Below are 21602 nucleotides of genomic sequence, written 5' to 3' on the forward strand. Positions count from 1 at the left end.
GTCAACCTGGTATATCAGGGAGCATTGGTAAACCGGTCTGCACTAGACAAAGGAATCTGTTCTTCCCTCCTGGGAATTACTTCTAAAGTACTTCAAAAGACAATGAGAATTTGTTTACACATCATGTAAGCAGACCCATCAAAGCTTACAAGTCGGGGAGAAGACAGCATGGCATCTACACCCAACTGGAGAGAGAACCTTGGTCTGGGTTTCACTTTTCAAAGAATATATTGCGAAGATTTACTGATCTTTAAAGATGGGAGGTGGGAACTGACCCTCAGGTTATAAGCAACTGAATCAACTGATTATATGCAATATTATTGTATTATAAAAGTATATAGAGAGAGATCTTTTCTGAAAGCTAATGACATATTGATGATTAATAGCATTGTGAAATGTATGTATTAACACTATACAAGGAACTATGGATACTCATTGATATTAGAATATACAGTCTGCCCAGACAGGAGGGAATGTCACAGCTATCTACTTGTCTCTGATGTAAGTTAAGTATAGTGGAATCAGAAACAATGGAAGCCCCATTTACTTAGAAATTATATGGGGGCATGGGAAACCCACAGGAAGGGAAAAATAGCATGAAGTCATCCTGCCTCTTGAAACAAAGTCATTGAACTTTGGAAGATATAAGCAAAGACACAAGCCATCTTTGGCATGTATCACTAGACAGACACAAGGAAATAGAACACTTGCAAGATGAGAAAGATGGGCCCTTCGTCCAAAGGGGGGTGAAGTCTCTGGAATTGAATAGAGGGGAGAAACCGTCTTGAACAAAGCCTGTAACTTGCTAAATTAAGTTTTAGATGCATGCATTCAGTTTTATTTGGTTGTAACCCTTTTTAACTTTATTCCTTTGACTTGGAATCATGTAACAATAGGACACAGGTTAATACATTTGTTTTGTTTTTACTATAAACGAACTCAGTGCTGTGTTGAAACAGAAGGGTGTATTTAGCTCAGTTAAGTCAATACGCTGTGATGTGCTTTTGTGTCTTTAGAGGAATAAATGGACCATTTTCTCTAAACTGTCTAGGAAGGGCTGGAAATTACAGACCACACAGTTCTGGCAAAGTTTGGGACTGGGCATGTTTGGGGCCACCTTGCTGCTTGTAACCAAGGCTGATGGAAGCCAGAGTGGGCTGTAGTCAGGGCTGCTGAACCAGGGCTATCTAGCACACAGACACTCAGGGTGTGACCTGCATGCTTGTGAGCATCCCATATTGGGAGCTAGAGCAACAAAGCATTATGAGGCACCCAGGGTTGCAGGGCAAATGGTGCCACAACCCCTCATTGGTTTGGATTGGCCCCCTGAGTTGAACAACTGTGACAGTAGGTAAGGCCTAAGGATTGCAGAACACCATTCTTACAGTACCTCTGGTTAGATGTCCCCAAATTATGTAGTCATTTACATTTACAACAGTGACTGTTACACTGAACAATTCCAAAGCCTTTTACAGAGAGTATTGTCAGGGATCACTTCTCTCAACCCTCCCCAAACACTGAAGGGCAATTACACTAGGCTGGAACTGCCTGACTACAATCCCTCTTTAACCATTACCACCGGATACCACTTCGTAACTGATATACCTGGGATTAGAATCAGGTGGCCTAACAGAAAATGACGTCTCTGATTCTAAGTGAGTGTATTATTTGTGCAGTGTCCACATTAGAATCAGCACAAGATGACAAGGTATTTGTCCCAAAGCACTTGTAACACATTAAATAAACTGTAAAAGGAAGGAGGAACAGGATGCATGGATCTGAATGGTGAAGTTAAGCGAGTCTCTTGTAGCTCCTTGATTTTTGTAAGAAAAACCCCAGGAAATGTTTTGGCTTTGGCCATGGCTGACCACTCTGATAACTTGAAGGTCAGTTTAGATGAACCCTGAAAGCTGGCACTATCTATTTGCACCAGGCCCTTTGTAGTAACAACTGTTTTGCTTTCAGGTATGGCAGGGGTGATATTAGAATGAATTCCTACTACCATTACCGTTTCTTCCTCTCACTAAAAATGGGAACAGTTGATTCTTCTTTGTTTGGAGAAGATTCAAAGATAAGTTCCCATTCAGTCCAGATGTAGGTAGTTAATTTAAAAAAGGGAATTTAGCCTTGTCTAAAAGAGAAAGTGCCTGCAGCCATAGTACCTTCCGCTTTGATCTTTTCAGCTCTCATAAGATAAGCAGGGTTCTGCCTGATCAGTAATTGGATAGGTGATCTTAAAAACAAAAACCAGGCATTTTAGTGAGTGGTATTGCTGCTGACTCAGGAGATGCACTCTGCCCACTGTGTTAGTACTGGATCATTGCCCACGTAAGATGAAAGTGAACATGTTTTTTGTTTTTTACTGGAGGTGCTGGATTGAGGAAGAAACTAAACAAAGGCTCTGAGTTCTAATACTATGAACTTATGCCTCACCTTCCAGCCAAGGATCTCCTAGCCTTTTATGTATTAACAAATTAAACCTCACAACAAATTGGGTGAGAAAGTATTATTCCCATTCTATAGAGGGGAAAACTGAGGAACAGGTAAATTAAGTGACTTGGCTTACAACACACAGTAAATATGTAGCGTGGTCAGGAGTTTATTCTAGATTTTTCTGGAACCCAGGCCCTCTAATCCAAGCAATAAAATATGTTTCCGCACCAATCTACATACACTTCCTGTGCAGTTTCAGTTTAAGATGTTTCTCACTTTGCCTTTTAATCATTATTGTGTAGAGTTGCTGTTGCGAAAAGTCTGCTGTATTTCCACCCGGGGCAGCTGTGTTTCAGTGGTAAGTGTTGGGGTTACCATTGTATATAAAGTATGAAAAGCATGTTGGGGTCTCTCTTGATTAAAAGTGCTGGAGAACTGCAAGGTATTTTATAATTCTCACAGAGCAGTATTTGTATCCGTTCAAATTCAGATTTGTTTTTCTGTTAGTAATAAATTAGTATTACCCCATCTAGTTGCTGTCTCCTAAGTCTTTGCTATCTTTAATATGAGTTTGCGGTTGTCAAAATGAATAATATGCAACATCAATTTAAACCTCACTTTTCAGTATGTTCCGCTGTAATCATTTCAGTTTGTCTTGATTCTGTTGATTGCTGTTAAATTCTAGATTGCTTGAAATTCTTTGAGACTATCCTGAAAGTATCAGTTATAAATTGAAGGCATTTATTAGAATTTATCCTGAGACAGAGAACTCTCACCCAGGAAAATGCTTCTTTCTATATTCCGCATTTAATGCAGAAGAGGTTATGGAAACATAATCCGCCATTTGAGAAAGTATATTGTTTTAAGAATAAATATTATAAATGATTGTAGAAATTAAAAAAAAAAAACCAAAAAACCCTAAGCGAAGAGGGTGGACAGAGGCCAAGAACAGCACCCAACTTCCTTTTTGTTAGTCCACATGCTTCTTGCTTTCAGTGAGGCTCTGGTTGAAGTCAATAAAGCAAGTTGACCTGAAGAATGTGAGCCTCAAAAAGCGACACATCTCTGCCCACACTATCTGTGTTGTGCATTTTGAAATTTAAAGACAACTTCCCCTTGAGTTTGAACTGGAACATTTCTCCATTTTTGGCAGTCACCAAGTTTTAATGGATATTAGGTTGTAGAGCCACTTTCTAGGAGACTTTTGATTCCTGGATGATTGTGTACGTTCTGGTGGCTGAGACTTGAACCCTTTGACAATAAAGTGTTTATTTCCCTTCTTTGTTAGCATTACTGCCATCTTTTAAATGTTTGTCAATACTCAGACTAAACAATATTCAGCCCCTCCTCCTCCCCCTCCCCCCCCCACTAAACACAACTACCATACAGGCACTTAGAGCAGAGCTTCATACCTGGGAGTATCCGACAACAGACAGTTATAGTTTAAAAAAAAACCCTTTTCAACTACTTCGCTGAGACCAATTCTGAAAAGGGGCTTAGAAAGTGGTGGCTTTATACAGATTAGCATGAGACTCAGGGTTCAAATTTGTGGTTGAATCAGGGTTAAAAAATAGATTGACCGTGAAATCTTATTGGCTGTTGTGCAATTTTGACCCAGAACCAGGGTGATCTCTGGATTTTGTTTATAATATGCCTGACAAATACATTCAGGATTATTTACATCTTATTTGTTGTTTTATAGATTATTCCTACCTACAGCAAATCTTGTACCTAAACTTCCAGTTGACTTTTATACAGCTATTAAAATAAAGTGTTAAGCAAGTATAATTTTGGTCAGATGAAAATGAAGGTGTTTTCCTATGTCTTGTTAAAAAACTAATTGCGACTTTCTAAATCCAGCTTTAATTTTATAAGTTTAAATGTAAAGAGCAGATTTTCTGTTATTCAAGTTGAAGTTAGATTACATCTTCCAGTATTGATCATTTATCCTTACTGAATAAAAGCTAAACTTGGAATCAAATTGTTACCAAATGTGTACTAATTTTTACTTATTCTTTTGATGAATTCCAGTCAGATGCATTCATTCATAATGTCTTATTACTAATAGCAGGAAGCCTGGATCTTTGTCCTAGATGTAGATTGTGACCAACAGTTATTTCAGAGATGGCCCCATAAAAAGTAAATAGTACAGCCCTAATTCTGAGCAGGCCTCATCCTGGGCTCTAATATTGCAGATGCAATGTTGTACTTGCACATGTGGGCACAATTATTTGCACTTAAAGTTTACAGGTGGAATCTGTAAATTAGCCTTCTAAACGGGTGCAATCACAGGATACAAATAAATTAACATGCAATTTTACACTCACCACTGATACTGTAAGTTGTTTTTGAAAATGTGTGTGTGACGGGATCCTGAAACTGTGGGATCGCTGTGCCCCCTTAACCCTCCAGCCTGGGCTGTCTTTCATGATGTTTTGCTAGTGACAAGCAGCATACCTCTCAGAATGCTGTGATCACTCAGTCAACAACATGCAGGGACATAGCCAGCTAAATTGCATGAGTGCTCTCGAAGCCACTCATGAACTGTATATTGGGAGACACCAACAAATCCCCCCAGTTTTGCACCCCAAACCTTCTCTTGAACAATGCAAGCTCATTAATTTGTTTGCCACTTCCACAAAGAATAGTGGACATGCATCACCACCTTTGTGATCTGAGCAGATTCCCCAAGCACTTTAGACAAACTCCCCGGTAAGGATAAAACATTAAAATAAGTTTATTAACTAGAGAAAGATAAATTTTAAGTGATTGTAAGTGGTAGGCATATGAGATAAAGATGATTACAAAAGAAATAAAAATAAAATCACAGTCTGATTCAAATATTAGTCTGATAAAGTTTAGAATTTAAACAGCTTTTCTCACCCTCCCTGAATGTTGCAGCAGGTTACAGTTTTTAATGGACAGGCTGAATTTCCTTCTCAGCCTGAGACCAATCTCCCCAATTCAAAGTTTTTGTCTTCCCAGTGTTCTTGTTGCCTTCAGAGTAGGTGGAGGAGGAGGAGAGGTCATCTCATGATACCACTGTTCCTTATTTTATATTTTCAATTCATGTACCAGGAAAGATACTGGCCTAGACATGTCCTGGTAGGCTTTGCTGAGTCACAGTGTTGAAAAAATCTTCATTGGGTGGTGCTTGCACACCTGCCTCTTACAGAATTGTAAATCTCTTGTTTTCAATTCCCTGCTGGTTAATGGCTCGTGATGGTCACTAAATGCCTGTTTGGGTGAGGGTCACCTCCTTTGTTGCCCCTGGAGAACTAGCTGTGAGTGTCTCCCGGACACCCAACATACTTCAATAATAACCATATAGCAGGATATCATAATTCCATATACAATGATGATACACATATATTGACAGAACAATGAGTTTCAGCAGATCATATTGTATCTTACGAGGCATGCTTTGAATGAAATATCACAACCATATACAAATGACAAATATTGGCTACTTTGAGGCATGTTTATGAACCTAAAACTTTAGCAGATTTGATCCCATTTTAACTGCCAGTTGGTATAGCATGTTAAGCCTGGGGCACACTAGCACCAGTCTTTTATGCACCATTCCTTTAGACAGTCTTTCAGAAAATGCTCATTATTCAAGAATTAGAGGCTAAGATGGGTCAGGCCTTCTGCAAAAGTCATTTTATTGCTAAGAAGAGACAGCTACCTTGGATAGAATGGTCAAATAATAAAATGTCTTATTCAGAAATATATTTGCATATAAGTAATTCAAATTTGGCTTGCTGATACCCCTGGGGTCAAATCTGAGCATTAGTGCAAATGCTGATGAATCCAGAAAGTTTAATGAGTGAAAAAAAGTCATTTTATACTTGCACCCTTTGTACTGAACAAAAACCAGCCGTTTCATCTTGGGCCCTCTTGAATCGCCCTCTTTCCCCCCCCCCGAATTAAAAAAAATGTTCCAACACCAGTTCTGAATCCCTTGCTCCTCTTCTCTCATGTGAGGATACAAGTTACATAGGGGAGAGAGAATTCCTTGCTCTACCCATCACTGGAGATCATCCTGACCGCATCTTCTGCAGGGGATACCCTCTCCTATTCTTGGTCCAATGCTCAGGTTTAGCCAGGATTGAAGGACCCCTTTATCCACATTGGCCACATGCATGTTTGCAACCAACAGAAGAATATTAACACAACCTCCTGGAGTCCTGGGGACTCCATGACACTGAGAGCAAGGTGAAAAAACACTCACCACCATGGCCAATTCAGCAAGGAGGGGAAATTCCCTCCTTTTGCTCCCATTAAAGTGATTGGTCAATGCTCCCAGAAGGCCCAGAAATCTGGTCCTATGTTGACCCCAGTGGAGAAAAAGCTGACAGCAGCAAACCCCATGGTGCCACTGGAAGCCCCATGAAGGGACAAAGTTTATAAGCCCTTCCCTGAGCATGGATGAATCAATCAGCTGTGACACAGACAGGAAGCACAGTGTAGGCCATGCTGCATCTCCCTGGGTCTCACAAGGGCACAGCTATATAACTGGGGAAGCAGGGGAAAAGCACCCTTTTGGGTCCCAGGTGTGTCTTCCCCTATGAGCCCAGGTAAAGCATTCATACTGCTGAGGCCAGTAGTCTGTTGTCTTTTGTGGGGAGAAGTCAGGTTGATGTGCCACTGATGTGTCTGGTTTCTATAAGAAAAACGAGACAGTTGAAAACCCAATAGAGTATTACATAGTGTTATAATAACCATATACAGTACACAGCATTCATCGAAGATATAGAAGATTGTCTGAAAACGTAGTAAATACATGAATATATGATATATGTCTTTAAAAAGGTCATTCACAAGCACATTCCGGGGAAGCCCAAGCTGATGCTGAAATGCAGGAACAGCTGAATTGTTTTAACATTGGCAGTATTTTTTTTTTAGTGTTCATTTTGAAACATTTTGTCATGTATATTCTCTTTTATAAAATGATACATCACAGCTGTCGGTTTCATAGCCTCACTTTTATAAATATTATGTGTGCACATCGCAGTGGTATTGTTATAATGGGTTACAATGATGTGTTTTTTGAGAGAGTGCCAATGACTGGTTTATATCCTTGGTGATTTTACAGTGTCAGTCATAAGAAACATGGCCCAAATCTCTTCCCAAGGTTCAGTACTTGCTTTAAGCCAATAATGCTGCAATTTTTTTAATGGCTTCCTCACAGTTTGATATATGGCCTTTTAAAAATGTTGGTTTAATATGGTCAATGGTCTAACAGCACTCATTAAGTTTAGGGTTGCCTTTATTATAATCTGGAAATAATTTTAATCTAACTATCACCAACAGCCAAATATAATAAAATACGTGTAAGCCAAATACCATTACACAGAGGCTCAAACAGCTACACAATACTGTAACATTAGCATTTGTAACACTTAATTTGTGGCAGGGCTGACCCTTGGCACCTCTAGGCTTGGCAGTTCATAGCCCCAGCTCCTCTGGGCTTGCTGCGTCAGTTATGAAAGAAAAAAATTGCTTGAGTCCCAGCACCTCTTTCATTACAAATTAAGCACTGAACATTAGAGACATGTAGAAAAGGAAATGTTGAGCTCTTTCATTGAGTGGTAATTTAATTGAGAGCAAGAGCAGTTTGCTATTAACTAAGGTTGCTGCAGGTAACCCTAAAGAGGATCTGGTTCCCTTTTATATATCTTAGGGGTACCCAACAACTGGACAGTGGGTAAGAGATTTTACTTCTCCTCTAGGTTCCTGGCTGTCATTCCCTGTACTGTATCTGGAAGGGCACAACGTTTTAGCACTAAAATTGGTGATTTGCCCACACTGTAATATCATTCCCAGATGGACTGCTTTCTTCAGGGAAAGCTACTTTAGCATAATCAGCCACTGTGTCAGCAGGCGTCCTTGCAAAATACATAGCTGGCTATGATGTCAAATGTATTTATTTATTGTGCAATTCATAGAAAAACCTAAATATACACTATAAAAACTTTCATATGTCTGCCAGCTGTGTTATTTGAGATTAGCTAGTGGGAAACATTAGAAAGCATAGGACTGTTCACTTTTTTCCCCCCTTCACATGTGTGTCCTTCTCTTTTCCTTCTCATGTTTTTGGTTCATCTCCCTTATCCTATGATAAAGATGCTGATTTCATAATAGTTCCTTTAATACCAGTTGTGATCCAATGTATCCATTGGAATAATCCCTGGCCTACTGAACACAAAGGTAGTGTTTTTTAAATACCCATGGATTTTGAAGGCCAGTTGAGATTTTGTTTCAGAATCTTCCTTACCTGTCTCTTAGAAGCAGAAAAGCTTCTGCACAATAAGAAATGTATTTAGGGAAAATAGGTTAGCCTACTCTGTGTGACTGTATGCAAAGGTCACCATGGAAAAGTTAACACTTGCTAATAGATACCACGGAGTTGTGTGGTAAGATACCATAGTATTTCCCTATAGGGAATAATTGCAGTATTTATTTATAGTACTGTCCCACTCTGCTATAACAATTGGTAAATATAACATTTTACAGTAATACAAATTACAATAAAATACCTCAAGTATTTTGATTTCACAATGAGTTTTATAAGTAATAAAGCTTCTCTTTAGACAAAGAACTTTCCATTATATAAAAGAAACAAGCACATTTCTAGAAGGAGAAAAAGATCAAAAGCAGTAAGAGGACTCAAAAATCTTTGCCTAAAAAGAAGGGGAAAAAATCCTCAGTGGCCCAGGGCTGCTGCTTTTTAATGTGACAAGCATTTAAAAGTGTAATTGATGGAGCAGCTAACGTGGCTCTTGACCAAAGCAGTTAACATGCTTTAGCAAAGTAGCATTCATAACATGCCAAAAGTCATACTAATATATATTCTATTAAAAAAACCCACAACCACATCATAAAACAGGGGGAATAAAGATCTTAAATCAATGAATTATTAACATATAAATATATTTAATGAGGGTAGTAAGCTGCAAGCCTTTTCCAGAGATTGAAGATGTATAAAGTTATCTCACTGTATCAACCAATAAAATAAATTGAAGCCATTTTTAAAGACTCTCCAGTATACTTTCTTTCTAATATGAGGCTATGAAATATATCTTCCTATAAACTAATTACTAAGTGTATTGTCTAGCAATGAGGTTTATGGTGGAAAAGAATTACCCCTCAAATTGGGGAAGGGGAAAGGGAAGGATAGATCATTTATCAAAAATGACTAATGCCTAAAGCCACAGGTCACTTTTCAACCCAAAGAATAATAGTTTCTCCTTTCAACTAAAGATCCCAGTCTAGTGTGTTATGATATCTTCCAATATGTCCTTTTGCCTAAAGTGTGCTGTAGCTTCAGTTCCCTTCTGCTGAGACTTCTTGGGATTAACTCTAAACCACATGTGTGTCTCGGTCAGTAGCAAAGCTTCAGCTATCGTTGCAGCAGAGGTCTTGATTAAATGAGTTTTGCAGAATGTTTATTTAGGACATTGCTAGCATCTCTGAGGATGTATAAGAACCATATTTATATACTTGTAATTTGACACCATTTACTTCCTTCCCCCCGCCAAAGAATATTGTTTCCTACAGTATATTTGACAACACATAATAAAGAAGAAGAATCAAGAAAAGTGCACTTGTAATAGAATTATTATTGTTGTTTATTTATATTATTATGGTGCCCGTAGAGCAAACCACACTAGACCCTATACAAACATGTTGAAAGACCCAAATTGCTTGCAGAATAATTTCAACTGTTGTCAACAAATTCCAATGTCAATAATATAGGATCATTTTTCTCTGGTCTTTTATAGAACATCAGCCCTAAACATGCTCCCATCAAATATCAGATTTACTCTATGCTGGGGCTCTACAATTTTAGGTTATGTGATTCTGTCTCAGCCAGTAGTTTGCAGGTCAGCAGTTTTACCAGCAGAAGATGTTAGCAACTAGGAAGCTAACAGAGCAAAACGTGTTGCCCTATATAATTAGTGTATTTTAAAAGGATATTGTTAATTTGAAAATCAAATTTCTAGCTGAAAATGTTGTAATGCTGTTGGTGTTGCGAATTAATGTAACTGAAGGAGATTAGACAACATTATTTTTTCAGTTTATTTACTTTGTGCATTCCAGAACACACAATCATTTTCACTGTTTGTCGATAGTCCGTTGCATTTCCTGTCTCAGACACTAGTTAATACTGCTCTCATAAAGAAAAGGAGTACTTGTGGCACCTTAGAGACTAACAAATTTATTAGAGCATAAGCTTTCGTGAGCTACAGCTCACTTCATCGGATGCATTTGGTGGAAAATAAAGAGGGGAGATTGATATACACACACAGAGAACATGAAACAATGGGTTTTATCATACACACTGTAAGGAGAGTGATCACTTAAGATAAGCCATCAACAGCAGCGGGGGGGGGGGGGGAAGGGGGAGGAGGAAAACCTTTCATGGTGACAAGCAAGGTAGGCTATTTCCAGCAGTTAACAAGAATATCTGAGGAACAGTGGGGGGTGGGGTGGGGGGGAGAAATAACATGGGGAAATAGTTTTACTTTGTGTAATGACTCATCCATTCCCAGTCTCTATTCAAGCCTAAGTTAATTGTATCCAGTTTGCAAATTAATTCCAATTCAGCAGTCTCTCCTTGGAGTCTGTTTTTGAAGCTTTTTTGTTGAAGTATACCCACTCTTAGGTCTGTAATAGAGTGACCAGAGAGATTGAAGTGTTCTCCAACTGGTTTTTGAACGTTATAATTCTTGACGTCTGATTTGTGTCCATTCATTCTTTTATGTAGAGACTGTCCAGTTTGATCAATGTACATGGCAGAGGGGCATTGCTGGCACATGATGGCATATATCACATTGGTAGATGCGCAGGTGAACGAGCCTCTGATAGTGTGGCTGATGATGGTGTCCCCTGAATAGATATGTGGACAGAGTTGGCAACAGGCTTTGTTGCAAGGATAGGTTCCTGGGTTAGTGGTTCTGTTGTGTGGTGTGTGGTTGCTGGTGAGTATTTGCTTCAGATTGGGGGGCTGTCTGTAAGCAAGGACTGGTCTGTCTCCCAAGATCTGTGAGAGTGATGAGTCATCCTTCAGGATAGGTTGTAGATCCCTGATGATGCGTTGGAGAGATTTTAGTTGGGGGCTGAAGGTGATGGCTAGTGGCGTTCTGTTATTTTCTTTGTTCGGCCTGTCCTGTAGTAGGTGACTTCTGGGTACTCTTCTGGCTCTGTCAATCTGTTTCTTCACTTCAGCAGGTGGATATTGTAGTTGTAGGAATGCATGATAGAGATCTTGTAGGTGTTTGTCTCTGTCTGAGGGGTTGGAGCAAATGTGGTTATATCGTAGAGCTTGGCTTTAGACAATGGATCGTGTGGTATGATCTGGATGAAAGCTAGAGGCATGTAGGTAGGAATAGCGGTCAGTAGGTTTCCGATATAGGGTGGTGTTTATGTGACCATCGCTTATTAGCACCGTAGTGTCCAGGAAGTGGATCTCTTGTGTGAACTGGTCCAGGCTGAGGTTGATGGTGTGATGGAAATTGTTGAAATCATGGTGGAATTCCTCAAGGGCTTTTTTTCCATGGGTCCAGATGATGAATGAATACTCTTCCCCAGGCACTGCAAGACTGTTTACCAGAAAGAGTAGCAGCAAAGCTGAAACTTAAAAAGCATTAGGCAAACATAAGCTGAGAGAAGGGATAGGCTTAAGAACAGCTATCAGATTCATCCAACACACCTTTGTAAACATCGGGAGGAAGAGAAAACCCATTTTTAAAAGGTCAGGACATGCTATTTAAAGGTCTGCCTATCAGAAAATAGGTTTTTTTAAACATTACTCAATGTCTGTAAATTCAAATTGGTGTCTCTCTAAAAATATTACAGAACAGTTAAAAACACTTAAAGCCTGCACATTGTCATGTCAGGCAGTCGCACTGTTTGGTGTTCCCAAGATATAACAGAGTAGGGTCTAGCGCTGGGCAGGAAACAGTTTACCAGTCCGAGGAAAATTTTTGACATTTGAAAAAAAAAATTCTTGTCCCAAACTATGATGAAAAGTGAAATTTTCACAAACCAATTAAAAACAACAAATGGCTTGGATTAATCAGCGTATTTTGTTTTGATAATTTTGAAATATTTTGTTTAGATTTCAGCCTTTTAAATTTAATTGTTTTACTATAAATTACATTTCTAAAGGAAAGTCATTTCAAACAGAAAAATTGAACTTTTCATTTACAAAATGTTAAAGGAGTCTGGAATATATTTTGTCAAAAAATTTCCAAGAAGCTCTAGATAGGTCCAACTCAAAGTTCAGATCCAGATCTAGATTCTTCTATACTTTAGAGATGTTTAGATCTGGAGCTTTGGTTCAGGTCCATCTGTAGTAGCAGATCTTCTAATTTGTGCATTTGGCTGTTAGAAATAGTCTTAGAATGTATGTTGTATTGTAGCTTTCCCTTAAGGATATGATTTGTTTCTCTGCCTGCTCTTAAAGGTCTTTGCCGACATTGTACTAAAACCCATTCTACATAATTTTCATTCACATTCTCCCCTAAAGTTTTACATTATAATCCTCAAACAATTGACTCAGTGCTCTTGTGCACTTGACACATGACCCTTCACCACTGAAGTCAAGGAGAGTTTTGCCATTGACTTCAATAAGCCCATGTGCTGGTAACATAAGAGTTGCTCCTGACAGCATTAATCAGTTTCCTTAAGTAATACAAGAACTCTGGGCACACCAAAATGAAAACGATCCTTAGTTTATAAACCATGCTGCGGCAGCTCTCTATAATTACATTTACATTTATCATAGGGGCATTTGTGAAAAGTCGACATTCAGCTGCTAATGAAGCACATTTCTTCAGTGCCTTTCTTCAGAAACATTACAGAACACAGCATATCCCCACTGTTCAGTACTGTACAGTTCCCAAATTTCAGTAGAGCTGGCAATAGGCTAATATTGGCACATAGATTGTAAGATGAGAAGAACTTCTGATGTTTCTTTGGAATTCCTTCATGTCCGAGGAGCTACAAAGTCCTTGCTAACATGCTATTAAAGTATTTAACAATGTTATCCATTTTAAAAGTAATTTAAATTTACAGTGCTATTTTTAGCAGTGTAATATCCCTCTGCCTCCCCACTGCTGGAGCCTTTCTCTAAGTCTGAACTGAGTCAAGCTGGGCCCCAGGGTTCAAACTCTATTGTTTTGCACTGTAGACACAGCCTCACTGGACTCATGCTCTGGGAGTCCATCAAAGAGATTCCACAATCCCACTGGTCAACTTTTTTTGTCTTCTGGATAGTCAAATTTGGTGGTTAGTCAAGCTTTCCCAAATTGCACTACAAATAAAGGGCTAGAGTGACCACATTTTAAGAGGGCCCTAGGAAGGCTGGGATATGGGTGGTCTGTTTGTTTTCACCCAGGAAAACTCCTTCTCTTCCTGGTAGCATGTCTCAAGCCTCCGGGATCCAACTGCCTCCAGAGTTATGAGACAGATTCTCTATCTATCAAGGGAGCCAGCTGTTTGAACCCATTATCTCCAGTTGCCTTCTGATTACTAACTACAGACTACCCTCCTTCTAAGCTTTACACTTCTGGCAGGCATTACAGGGTGAGGACAATTTAATTCCGTTATCAGGATGGACTATCAAACCCTTTGTGTCTTGACTTAGAATGAGATTTGTGCACCCCATCAGAGACCTGGACAAGGATTCTTCAAGCTTACAACGTAACATGCCTTCTACTAGAAATTGTTGAGGCAGCAAGCCATATTTGCCAAAGTTGTCTCCTTATTTGATATATACAGCTGAACAGTGCAAGCAGCATTGTCAGATTGTACCTAATAAAAAGTTTAAAATATCAGCAAGCAAATGCCAGACATACAGTGAAGTAATACTCCTTGTTGTTTTGTGTTTGCTCACTCAACATTCCAGACAGAGCTTAAAAGACACACAGGAAGCGTCTTACAGATGATGGGAAAAAATCCAGCATCATTTACCAAAATACCGGCAGACGTGTTTTGGTTTTGGATCACAGCCTGGAGAATTTTTTACTTTTATCTGTTCAGTTGTGACTCTCAAACTGAAACACACTAACTGCTTTTAATCTGCTTCAAAGGTTTCTTGTCCTGCTTTTAGTGTTGGCAGTGAAATATTTTTTTCTAAATGAAAACACCCAACATCAGCAATGGAGAAACCATGGATACATTTTTTATTCCAAATGAAAACTGTCCCTTTCTCCCTCAGACAGTGTCCCCTGTCATTAACAATAAGATCTCCTGCTCTTACACACTCGCGTCTTCTTTTGTCTTCTGATTTCTCCTGCCTCAGAACAGATTCTCAACCCCTCAATAATCCTCCTTTCCATACTGGGAAACAAAATACTCTTCCCTCCATCAGTATTCCCTCCACTTTTTTTTAAAAAAACCTACCTTTCCCCTTTCAGTGGCCTCTTGCAGTGGTGACTCTCTCTTCAGCAGAGAAGAATTGAATGCAATTCCCCCCCAGGGCTATTCAGAGGTTTTGGGGACCTGGGGCAAAGTCTGAAATTGAGGCCCTCATCCTTCCAAAAATTACCATGGAAATGAAAGCATTCAAGAATAGGGGACAGGGTGGGTGTCAGAGCGGGCCCAGGCCTATGGGGTCACTGCCCTCCCTGCGGGGATGGGGGAAGTTAAACCATGGTGAGAGTGGCATCCCTGATCCTAACTCTGGGCTCTCAGCCTGGTGAGTCTCCTCAGGCCTGGTGTAATGTAGACAGCACACTGACAGTAAGATCTTGGGGCTAGCTGGGGCAGGCAAGTTGCTCCCTGCAGTGGCAGACGTCAAACCTGAATGGCACTGTAAATCCATGCTCCAAGTCACAATGCAGCTCAAATTTGGCCTGGCCACCCATCTGTCATTTTGGGATCCCTCTCAAATGGGGTTTTGAGGCAAACTACCCCTTTGGCCCCCCCCCCAACTCCCCTCTGTGTGGCCCTGACTCACCCAGAGCCTGGTAATGCTGCTGCTTGTGTTAGCCAGAGCAGGTAACTAGTAAATGACATAACACACTGTTTTCTCACTGGGGAGCTGTATGCTTCCTCTGCAATGCTGTCAGTCCAGAAGGTTGGGGTTAGATTCAGAACTTGCCTTTGTCTCACCTCCAACCCTCATGTAGCAACATGGCCACCCACATCTCCTATAAACATGGAGTAGATAAACTACCACTGGATTGCCTGGAGAGCCAGCAGAAGCAATTAGCTCACACATCAGGCTCATGACATTAATAACCACAGAATTAACCTCTTCTTCAATCATAAAACCAATACAGGGATATTTTGACTCAATGTTGCATTAAATAATTACGAGGTGACAATATGAATCCCTTGCCTTATTGCTGCACAGCTTTTACCGCCTGTACATTATGTTGTCTTTCTTTACTCTCCAGCCAAATGGCCTGATTCCATAACTGTACTCTTTATTTTATACTGTTACCAATAGACATGACCATTCATCCAATACACAAGTAGCCTCTCTTCTGAAGTTTATGTGGAAAGGAATGATTTACAAAGAGAAACTTAAATGAATCATGACTATCTCAAAACAAGATAGATATCTAAGGAAGTGGTCACAATCTCAAGACATCCCATACCACAAGAAATGTAAAAAGAAGCCTTGAGGCCCAACAGATTGAACTGTTGATGGCAAAGATTCCCATTTATTTATTTATTTGTTAATAAATAAGCAGAAATCTGTTGGGAAAGACTATATGAGTGTTGATGAATATGCTGGGACTTTTGAAGAAAAACAGGAGGAAATTTACTCTATAACTCATAATCCTCAATGCAGCAGAACATGTAACAGCAGGCACGTCTCAGTAAGGTTTACTGAAAAAATTAATGAACTACAGTAAACTACAGTAACATAAATAGCAATCACTAGGGTATGGCCATTAGCACAAATAATACTTCAAAAAGATCAGTAACACCCCCCACTGTCCTTCATTAACAATCACAGGAAATGCACATAGATCTCTTAGTGTACATGTAGCAGATTCCCATCTGGAGTATCCGGTATTTCCTTTCTCCTTAGTATTGATGAAAGGTGATAGTAGCTGCTCTATATCATCAGCACAAGTTTCTTTACTGGCTGAATGGAAATTCTTACCACAAAGGCATTGACCATAATATCATAACCATCCCTTTTGCTGATTTGTTGGTTCTGCAGAACAGACAGTCCTCAGGGAGAGTTTTACAACTGCCCCAATGATGGTTTCTATTTGTAAGTAAATTTATGGCCTGTGAAAGGCTTTAGTGTTTTGACTGGCAGTTTTGGAGACTGAAGTCCTTTCCTTTATAAATACTAGAGGATTTAATTAGCACCTGTAGACCCCAGGAAGCTGATTTCAAGAAAAAAATCCTACAATAAATATCTTGTTGGTCCGAAGACAACCAAGCTACTAAGTCATCCTGATGGCCCAAGGCTACCACCTTTAAATTGTTACCTTTAAACACACTAGGTATTTTTGTGTACACAAGCCCATTACTTCAGAAGCTACTACAGCCTCCCCAAAAGGGAGAAAACATCCATTTTGGAGACAGAACTTGAATACAAGAGCTCTTGATAAAAGTATATACTGCATTTGCTTTGAAAAATACTTTCTTTTTGTTGTAGGATTAACATATTTCCCCTGAATTCAGCTGTGGAAACAAAAACCAGTTCAAGTACTTGCAGCACTGGTTTGGCCCACTCTCACTGTGGGATTTTTCAAAACCACTCAGTGTAGGCCTAATTTTCCTCCCATTGAAGTCAAGCAGAGCTTTTTCCTGTTGACTTTAATGGGAGAAGAGCTGGGCCAACACTGAGTGCTTCTTAAAATTCAAACTTTCTTCCTTGAGAGAACTTTGAATTCATCCTTCAGTGGAGGTCTTAACAATCTGGACCTTCAGGCCTTAAGCAGAGAACAACTCCCATTAGCCCAATAGGTCTAAGAACTCACTCTGGACTTACGAACACACTGTTGAATTAACTTCAAAAAAGTAAGTGACTGATCATCTCTCCCAACATGCAGCAGTTGGCCTTGATGTTATGTTGCTGTGTCTTCAGAAGCTTTTAAAGATGCAGTAGAACAACTTCAGGATTCAGATTGGGTAGGATAGGAGCGTAGTTGCTGTATGTCATTGCTTTTCTTAAAATATATTAATACAGTGAAGCACTTCTATGCAGGAAAGGGAAATTCTTCTTGTTAAATATTTACAATGCAAGTACAAGATAAGTGAGCAGGTCCATAACAGGTCCATAACAATCAATCAGTTGGGTGTATTCCCTTCAGTTCTCTCAAGTATACTAAGGAGTGTTAGCAGAGCAATAATATCTTGTACACATGTAGTGCATTCCATCAAAGGTTCTCAAAGTGCTTTACAGACATTAATGATTCTAGCCTCAAAACACCACTGTAAGGAGGTGATTTTCATTATCCCTATTTTACATATGAGGACACTGAGGAGTTCTTTGTCTTGATCAATGTCACCCAACAAATTTGGGTCAAAACAGGACTTTATAACAAAAACAGACACATTGTCGCTCTCTTATACATACAGGGATAAAGTACACATCAAACAGTAAGAAAAAAATTCAACTGATCGATAATTTTAAAAAATGCATTCAGCAGTTTTTGAGCTTCTAAATAATTAACAAAAATATAAAGGAGTTGTACTATAAAGACACTTACAAAACTCTGTTAAAAGGAACATTTATGGATGTATCTGAAGTTTCTCTTTAGAGGACCTACTTTTGTGTTCCTCATGCAGGTGAATGTCCTACTGAAATTCAAGGAAGTTTTGGCTGAACCAAAGGCTGCAGGCCAATGCAATTTTGTTTTTAAACAATTGTAACTTAAAGTTTTGGATTTCCTTTGGTCACAAATTTCACTGGTTTCTCACTGTAACTAATATTGCTATCATAAGCACAGGTGCTTCTGGATAACCGGACTCCTACCTGGCACATTCAGCTTGCAGTCAGGAGCCTGTAAGGGCCAAGTTTTGCAAAGTGCTAAGCACTCTCTAATCCCATTGATACCTAGGGCACTCAGTACCTTGCAGGACAGGACACTAGGTGAACAACATTAAGGATGTGATTTGGCATGGTACTTCAGCATGTACCCAACTTTAAACTTATGACTAATCCCATTAAAGTCAAGGGAGGAAAGCCCAAGGTTAGGCTGAAGCACAGACAATTCTAGGGGTGCCATGCATTCGGAAGTTAATGCTTCTGACATACAGCTGTTCTTGTGTCACTCTTGTATTGGATTAAAACCATTCATGGCAGGGGCTGAATTCCACCTGGTGGGTGTTTTACGTATCAGCTATATGTTTCAGAGTGTATGTTTACTTATAAAAATGCCAGCAAGTGCTTAACTGAGTTGTCACTTTCTGGTAAAGTAATGCCTGCTGTCACCCTTGTGACTTCACGTTACCTGATTTGTCATTAAAAATCTGGATCAAAGAGTTTTTCTAAGAACTGATTAATCGTTTCAACTCTTACCATTTTATATAAATCATGACAATTCAATAACTGTTCATACAGAAAACTATGTAAGAATTTCAAAGAGAAAGGAAAGATGGTTATCATTTGCTTTTTTAAAAATCTGTGGTTCTATAGACACTTGTTTTACCCCCACCCTCATTTAGCAGAAATGGGTGCCACAACAGGAACCATAAAAGAGCAACTTCTGATGTAGCTACAGCCACCGCTAGCACCTGGCAATTAACGTATTCCCAACGTAGTAAATCAAATGACACATTTGTTTTGGTTTTCCTCCCCTTAAGATAGATTTATTTTGGCAAAGGGGAATGTGATTGTGGTTATACTTTAAGGAACAGAATGAAGGGGTAATATAGAGAGACTGATTAATTGCTTTGGCTAAAACAAGAATCTCCTGAACCTTTGTTCAGTACTCAAACTCAAATCAAATGGTTTTAGAGGTTATGAAATGTTCAACCCCATCAGCATATCACTTTCAGAGGAGGGAGGGGAAGTCACCAACCACCCTCCATGTCTTCTTTCCTGACTGATGTCTTCTAGGGGAAACCCTTTCATCTCTGGTTTCTTACTTTAGACCCAGCTAAGATGCCTGCTGCTCCCCTCCAGGTCTTTTGAGAGTCGCTGAATGACCTACTCCTTCCTTTTCTCTCTACCCCATGCATCCTTACTCCCTGTGGGATTGAGTGGGGAACGGGTTGGCCAATCAGCCTGTTTTCCATTTTTAACTCCACCAAATCTGCCAGATGGCATCTTCTGCTTTCCATTTCTTGCACTCGATCTGGTGATGTATGAAAGTGACTTTGAGTAATAAAAATATGGTCAAAACTGGAAAAGGTTATACTGTACTTGACTCAAAGCATGATAATCAAAGTCTACCCTGCCTATCTGGAAGAGCCACCACTGCATTCTAAATGCAGAACTATCTGAGAACCCTTTCCCACTGCCCTCATCTCTTCCAAGGTTTGAGACGTCAAACTGTCCATCCACAGAAGAATGCAGAGTGGGTGTGCATCCTCTCCCAAGAAGATTCCATCCCTCAGAGTGGCTAGTAAGCACCAGAAAACTGGAAGTGGGGCAGCAGAATCAGCTAGCCACATAATGATAGAATGGGGAACACAGGCCAGTCATCTCCAAAAGACTGAAAGGAGTGGCAGCAGGCCACACAGCCAGGGTCAGATCAGCTGAGCCTGTAGCATCAGGCAATATGGTTCCCACTCCTCCACAGAAACTCCCAAAACAGGTATCAGGCTAATAATGCTTACTTGCCATTTGTAAAGTGCTTGCAGACTTAGGGATAGAAATGTGCTAACGTATTGTTATAATTAAAATATGCTCCTTATGTGAATCATTGGAAAATATGCTCCTTATGTGAATCATTCCATCAGTGCTTAGCATTCAGTTGCCAGATGCAGATTGTCCTAGTGTTCACATATACCAAACCCTGCCTCCTTCTCTCATATTTCTCTGTGTGTGTGTGTGTGTGTGTGTGTGTGTGTGTGTGTGTGTGTGTGTGTGTGTGTGTGTGTGTGTGTGTGTGTGTGTGTAATACGAATGTCTACTGCTACCTACATAAATTGAACATACTGTGAGTCCTCTACCTTAACTTCATCCCTTTACTTGTTTCCCCCGTCCCCAGAGCACTTTGCTGCTATTTGCAGTGGAAAAACAACTTTGAAAAGTTTCCAGAGTAACAAGCATGCAAATTACATCTGTCTGCAATGGGAATAGAACTTGGAGCAACCTCTTAGACATTGCTTCCTCTCAGTGTTTTCCAGTTGGTATGGCTTGTTCTTCCCGTGGAGATTTAGAGATGTCTCATAGGTATGTCTGTTTTCAGAAAGATAACCACTTATGGTACTACTTTAACGTACCTTTCAAAGAAATCTGGTTTTAAAGTCATTCCTAAACTATACTTGTTCCCCTGTGCATGCTAGTCAAAAACTACCATCTGCACATCTGTTCTTCATACGTGAGTATGCCTCAAATTATGAAACACAGAAAGTAAACAACAGTATAAAGCAACAAGAGATTGTACTACACCCTGAGATTCCCATAATCCTCCTAGAACAATTCTTACCCCTTGGAAATGAACCCTACCTCATAAGCACCCAACCTTCTTATCCCACATTCATATTCCATTACACTTGTGATTTTCCCAAACTGCAATTGATTTGTACAGAAATCTGGTAATTTAGCCAGATTGCTATTTGTACATATCTGTTCCCTAATAATGTATGAATAAGTGGGGTTTAAAATGGCTGCTACTAAAGGGAATGAGCCATTTTAATTATTGCTTGGCCTCCTACTTCCTTTATCTTCTGCCTTTTCTGCCGGCCATTTTTCTTCCTGAACCTCAGTCCAAATGGGGTTGGGCTTTACTGTGCAAGCCCTCATGCTGCCCAATCTACCTCTCCATGAACCATACTCTGTTCCCCTGAGGCACTGTCCCTGCTGCCGCCTGTGATTCTCCTGCTGCCCAGCCTTCCTGCTGCCATGCAAGTGTCGGGGGGGGGGGGGGGGGGAGGGGACGGGGGGAAGAGACAAACATAGAATTACCACAAAACAAAAAATCTTTATTTCTCTTTGTACAAAAAATGAAATGCTTGCTATAACCATTTCCCACAAGGTCTTAAAAGGGAAATCAATCCAAGAGCCTCATTAG

The sequence above is a fragment of the Dermochelys coriacea genome, chromosome 11 (genome assembly GCF_009764565.3).
Source record: "Dermochelys coriacea isolate rDerCor1 chromosome 11, rDerCor1.pri.v4, whole genome shotgun sequence".
NCBI lineage: Eukaryota > Metazoa > Chordata > Testudines > Dermochelyidae > Dermochelys > Dermochelys coriacea.